We start from the raw sequence: 6,159 nt of genomic DNA on the forward strand, positions 1-6,159 counted from the left end.
GCGTTTCCCGGGCGCCCCGGTACAGAAGTAAGAGCCGTCTCTCTAGCAACGCTTGGGGACCCGGGGGCAGCTCAGATCTCCGGGTGTCCCGAGGCCTCACTGACGCCGGAGAGGGTGCCCCTTCTTTTTTCCGCTTGTTGGCCATTGCTACTAAGACCTGCTTTTTCTACTGAGACGAAGTGTCTTTACTTAAAGTGCTTATTTTTTTGTTGCCTGTTATTGGTTCTACCGAGACTCAATTGCTTCTCCTTAGACTGCCGATTGGCTGATGGCCCCGTCAATCTCCAGGGAACAGAACTAGTTTTCAGACACCTGGGGAAAGTATTACTTCTAGCCCCTTCTTGCTGAAATGAAGGGTTCTGGAGAAAACCCAAGAGATTAGGTAGGTTTCGGAGCTTGTAGACTTTTCTTACAGGGAAATGTATAAAAGCTCTGTCTACACATTAGAGTCACTTGCGGAGTTCTGTTCCCTCTAGGGTAGGGCCTGAGCATCCACACTTTTTTAAAAAGCATTTCCCCAACCCTCCCGCACCCGCACGAGATTCTAATGTGCAAACGGGATTGACAGTTGCTTTTGTGCTTCTTTTGAAGCAGAAATTGAGCAGGGAAAAGATAAACGTAAATCAATAAGTAGTTTCTGATCTCAACACTAGCCTATTTTAAGCTAATTAAGCATTGATTTTTATAGTTAATAACAAACTGCTATTTCCCTCTCAATTTAACTAAATGTGTTTTAATGATAGGAAGGTAATCAATCTAATGTATCGATAAAAAGCTGTATGCCTCGCAGAAAAACTACCTAATAACGTCAGAACGTAAACAATGGGATACAAGTGTTCACTGTTCCTGGTACTATCACACTTTGCCTAGCCTAGAAAGAAGTAACTGGCTCCAAATGGACTTTACGTTTTGTTAGGTGAAGCAGAACCCTGAGAACCGTGTTTGGGGACCCACCACGGAAAAGCATTGTATGAAATAATGACAGTCTCTGACTTCCCTCCTTTGGCTGCTCTGCTCTGCTCTCGGCAGGCCTTGCATCCACAGAGCCACTGAATGGCAAGCAATGATTCTAGCCCAACGTTTGTAAACTTGAGGTTCACAGGCTGTATGTGGCCAACAGGTATGCTTTGCTTATTTTGGACGGTATCGGCTGCCTTTTATGGTTAAAAACAAAAACTGACTTAGTTGCCAACATTTAAAATATTTTACATAAAAATCCAGATTACCAACTTCTCTTGAAAATGTTGAAGATCTAGTAACACTGGGTTTATATTCTTGCATGGCCACATTGCCTAGAATTGGGTTGTTCTTTTATTCCTGTTTGCTGTGATCACCACTATTCATTATCGATTCCCTGACACTAGTTGAATTTCATTTGAACATTATCACCTGTGTGTTGTGTTGTGCTAAGTCAATCCCTGATACTAAGTGAATGTTGTTGATTGCCTACTCAGCATCCATTTCCCCTCTCACCTTCTTAATAGAACACAACTAGGATTTTATTCATATGATTATCCATTTAGACCCCTTCATTCTATATGTCTTGAAAGAAGCTGACTTCACTTCCATCTCCAAGGATTGTCTTAATTTAAATAGTAAGTCCCATTCCCCAAGCCAAAGTCCTAGTCTAAACAGTGGATCGTTTAACCAGGGTGAATTGCTTGGAATACTAGGACTGAAGCAGTTTACTTATCTTCTGAATTTCTTGTGAGGCCTGCTGTTGGAGCCTTCTTGCTACCCGGCTTGATAATGAAACCAACACAGAGATGAGAGAGAATCTCAGGGATGTTAAATAACAAAACTCTGAGTAAATATTAAAGATCTAATTAGCTTATTGAACGATTCATGAATTGGGCAGCATCCCACTTAGCAAGTAGAGGGGAGCTCTGAAAGGCTATAGAAAGGGAGAGGTTTTTAAAGGTAAGACAGAGAAGTCAAAAACAAAACAAAACATAAAGATTATTTCAGGCTTAGATAATCTATCTATATGGGATGAAGGGAATCTATGTGCCAGGTTACCTCATCTTCCTTTTGGAGGATGGAAAGGATTACCTCATTGGTGCTGACCGGAAAATTCCACACTGACCAGTTAGGATTACATTCTTGGAGAAGGTTGTAACTGCAGTAAGGTCAGGTATTAAGTCTTCCTTTTAGCACAGGTGACTCCATTTTGGGCCTGTTATTTCTTTTTTAACAGGGAATAGGCACCAGAACAACTCAGCTAGGACACCCCTACTCCACCCACCCTTCAGAGTGCTGGAGAAGATATTGAGAAGAAAGCAGACCTTTATAGAACCTTTCAGTTCTTACCATGTAGATAACCAGATTCTCCAGCTACTGGTGAGATCTATCTTTTCCAAAAGCCACAGTCATCTGACACCTTCCCAATAGCCTGTCCTGATCCAAAGAGATAGCCTAACCCTAGAGATTTGGGAAAATGGAATAGATGAAATGGAGGATGGCAGAGACCTCTTTCATTGACCACGTTTCCAGTTTCTGATCAGCTACCACGTGTTCACGATCGTAATCAAGAGAAAAAAAGAATAACCCTGGAAAAATAAATTTGGCCCTCACTACTAAATGGCAGAATGTTTGCTGTGCTATAAGAATACTTGCTATTTTATACCACTTGTCTTCGAAAGTTCTAATTGCTTGTATCAACAACATTATAATTTAAGTAATATGGTAATAGTCCTTTTTTTAAAGGAGCAAACAGAGTCATAAAGATTGCAAGTGATTTTTTCTAGTTGATGAATATTTCTCAAAGGACCCAAGTCTTAGACTTGCTACCTGTCTTCGTTAAATATACAGTTCTGCACCAGGTGGCAGCAGGCAGCATGCTTCCACCCCCAGTTCCTCTTGTAAAACTTTGCTTGCAGAGAGTACTGTACTTACATCGGGGTGGGGGTACAGAGCATAATTACAAAGGTGAGTTTTGGAATTTTCATTTCCAGCAGCACAGTATTTGTCACACTGGGCAAATATGAACTTAGGTTTTCATGGCCTGGAAGGGCAAGGTGGGGCAGGAGACAAAGCCCAGGAACTATAAAGGTTGGGTGCCTATTACAGGCCCCTCCCCAAAAGAGTAAACTAGATATAACTCTTCTAACAGCCAAGGGACTGAAAGAAAATTGTCTGTCTCAAACCTTCATATAAAGATTTTTGCTGATTGATCAGGAATTCTAGAAGGCACTCAGGAAGAATTTCAAAGAATGCAGAGGGGTGAAGGAAGGACACATAAAGGCCATGGGCAAAGCCAAATAGGAACAGGAGATTGTTCCTTATCGGAGTTTTCAGGAAATAGACTCTGAGATGGAGATTTGTGTGTGCAAGAGGTTTAATACCTAAGGGAAGTAAAGGAAGCAGGACTGGGGAGAAGGAGAAGTTGGACTGTGTTGCTGTCACAACAAAGGCCTCTACTGGTAGGATGGGTAGCTCTAGAACTGGGAAAGCCTTTCAGAGTTGCCCTGAATTGAGGCAAGGAGGCCAGGGTTTTATACCCCTACATCAGTCAGTCATTGGATGTGGATATTGGGTGGCCTGGGGAAGGGGGCAGGAGCTTGAACGAGGTGGCTTCCTTCAGCCAAGGGCAAACTCTGGAGGGGAACTCAACTCACTGCTGTCAACGTCCAACATTCCCAGCAGCTGGGGAAAATGAGTTCTTGAGTTCTAAAGAGGGGTGGGGAAGATGTTGGCAGCACACCATGGCATCCACTGGTTGAGCAAAGGATAGGGGTAATCAGTGCTGGAGGTCCTAGAGCTATGAGAGTTGAAAGAATGTCACTTTAGTCTTCTAAGAGACACAGAGGTTGGGGGCTCCCACTTGACTTCTGCAAAAGAAAGTGTGGTGTCTTTGCTGAAAAGTGGTCTAACTCCTAGCATATAGGTACTTCCTTGATCCCAGCAGATGATGGTTTGTATGGAGATTATTATATTTTACTCTGAAATTATGGCTCTGTTTTTATTCCTGCAGAGATAAAAATGGAAGAAGAGCGCATTTCCCAACACTTCCAATAACCCAGTGCTATGGACTGAATTGTGCACCCTTCAAACTCCCAGTGTGATGGTATGTGTCCCCCAGTGTGATGGTATTTGGAGATGGGGCCTAAGGCAGGAGCAGGGAATCAAAACCATCTGTAAACTTTGCAAACAAAATTCCATTGAGATTTTGATATAATGCATTACATTTATAGACTAATTTAGGGAGAAATGAACATTTTCTAGTATTTATTCTTCTCAACCAGGAACGTATCATATCTCTCCATTTTCTCAAGTCTTCCTTTATGTTTCAGTAAAATTTCATGGTTTTCTTCTTATAACTCTTTCACATTACTTATTAGGTTTATATCTAGGTAGTCCATAGGTTTTGCTACTATTGAGAATAAGACTTTTTAAATTATATTTTCCAATTGTTTATAAGTGCTGTGTAGGACAGTGCTATGTTATATATACGTGTGTGTGCGTATGCATATATATATATATATATATATATATATACACACACACACATATATATACATATATATAGCTTTTGACTTATTATCTTACAAAACTCTCTTGTTGATTCTCTTGGATTCCTTTTCCTTTTTTTGGGTGGAGAACAGCCATATAATCTGCAAATAATAATAGTTGTCTTACTTCCTTTTCAGTATATATACTCCTTTTATCCCTTTTTTTATCTCATTATGTTGTGAAGAGAATGATGATACTGAAGATTCCCTTCCTCATGTTTTTTTTCCCCACCACATGTATTTTCCCACCATGTTTGTTTTCAGTCCATGCCAATCACCTTACATACTGTCTTTCAGAAGTTGACAGCTGAATTTGCTTGTGTGATGTGACCCTCATTTATTAATCAACATGCCCCATCTGGGTCACCCATCTAAATCATATCTGTCTTTTAAGGCCCAATTCAAATCTCTATTCCTTTGATTAAGACTTTCCAGATCATGTCCCAGACTCTTGCTGCCAAAACTCACCAACTCTGACAATGAAGGTAGTGTTAAAACTTGAAATGCAATGCAAGAAGGAGGCATCCCCTAAGGAAGGCTGGCTGGTTAGCATAAAGATATCTCTCCAGGTGGTATGTAGGTGAAGTCACCTTATTTCCTATTCTGGGGCAAACACAAAACTGATTAGTGTTTTAGGACCCCCAAAGGTGATCAGGGAGTAAAGAAAACACTCATTATCCAAACTTCTATGTAATGTTCTAACAAAAATGCCCTTTTGTTAATTATTTCAACAAGACAAGAATTTTCATTCTCTGGCTATTAATTTCTCTTCTTGTAGCTGGTGTGTGCTTGAAGCCACATTTATAGATAATCAGAAGGCTACTTTGTGAACCTGGAATGAAAACAAGCAGGATTAGATGTATTATTTTTACAGTACATATCAAGAATGGCTGGCTAAATAATGATACAGCTTCACAATGGAAAACATATCTAAATTTATAGTGCTAATATGAAACACCATGACAATATGAATAGTATGCTCTCATTTTCATGAAAAAAAATTAAACCATATTTATAATTAAAATTTACTAAAAGAGTAGAACTTAAATGTTCTCACCACCCCCAAAAAAATTTTTTTTATAATGCAATAATCATTATCCCAGCCCAGGGTAATTGTGCTTGCTTGTTCAGTTCAACCCCTCTAAGCACAAATTTGGGGCAGTCAGGTTTCCAGGCACAACTCCCCGTCCCCGCCCTTGGAGTTTATAGGAGGCTCAAGAGAATCCACATAGAGAGGTCAGGCGTCTTCCCCAATGCGCAGTTAAGAGTTATGAGATGGATCATTGAACTCCAAAGACTCTATATCATACCGTATTCACATTTTGGGTAGGCTCTTAATTTCAGCAAAACAACATCAAGTGTCACATCAAATGTTGCTCAGGTGAAGCTTATTTGACTTTATTTATATTGAATTTGTAAACATGTTTTGGTTTTATAGCTTAAGCATAAGGCATTTATACCAAGATTACGTTGATATATTTTTACCAAACATTATAATAAAAATAATTTACATAAGCACTAGGTGGTCCATGAGAAGTTTATTTTCCTTTAGACAGGAATCTGTACATCACTTAAATTTGAAAAATACTATTTATTATTTAATTGTATATATACGTCTTATGTGGTTCATGATTATTACTTATTTCTA

Source organism: Lipotes vexillifer, unplaced genomic scaffold (assembly GCF_000442215.2).
Source record: "Lipotes vexillifer unplaced genomic scaffold, Lipotes_vexillifer_v1.1 scaffold607, whole genome shotgun sequence".
In the NCBI taxonomy this organism is placed as follows: domain Eukaryota; kingdom Metazoa; phylum Chordata; class Mammalia; order Artiodactyla; family Lipotidae; genus Lipotes; species Lipotes vexillifer.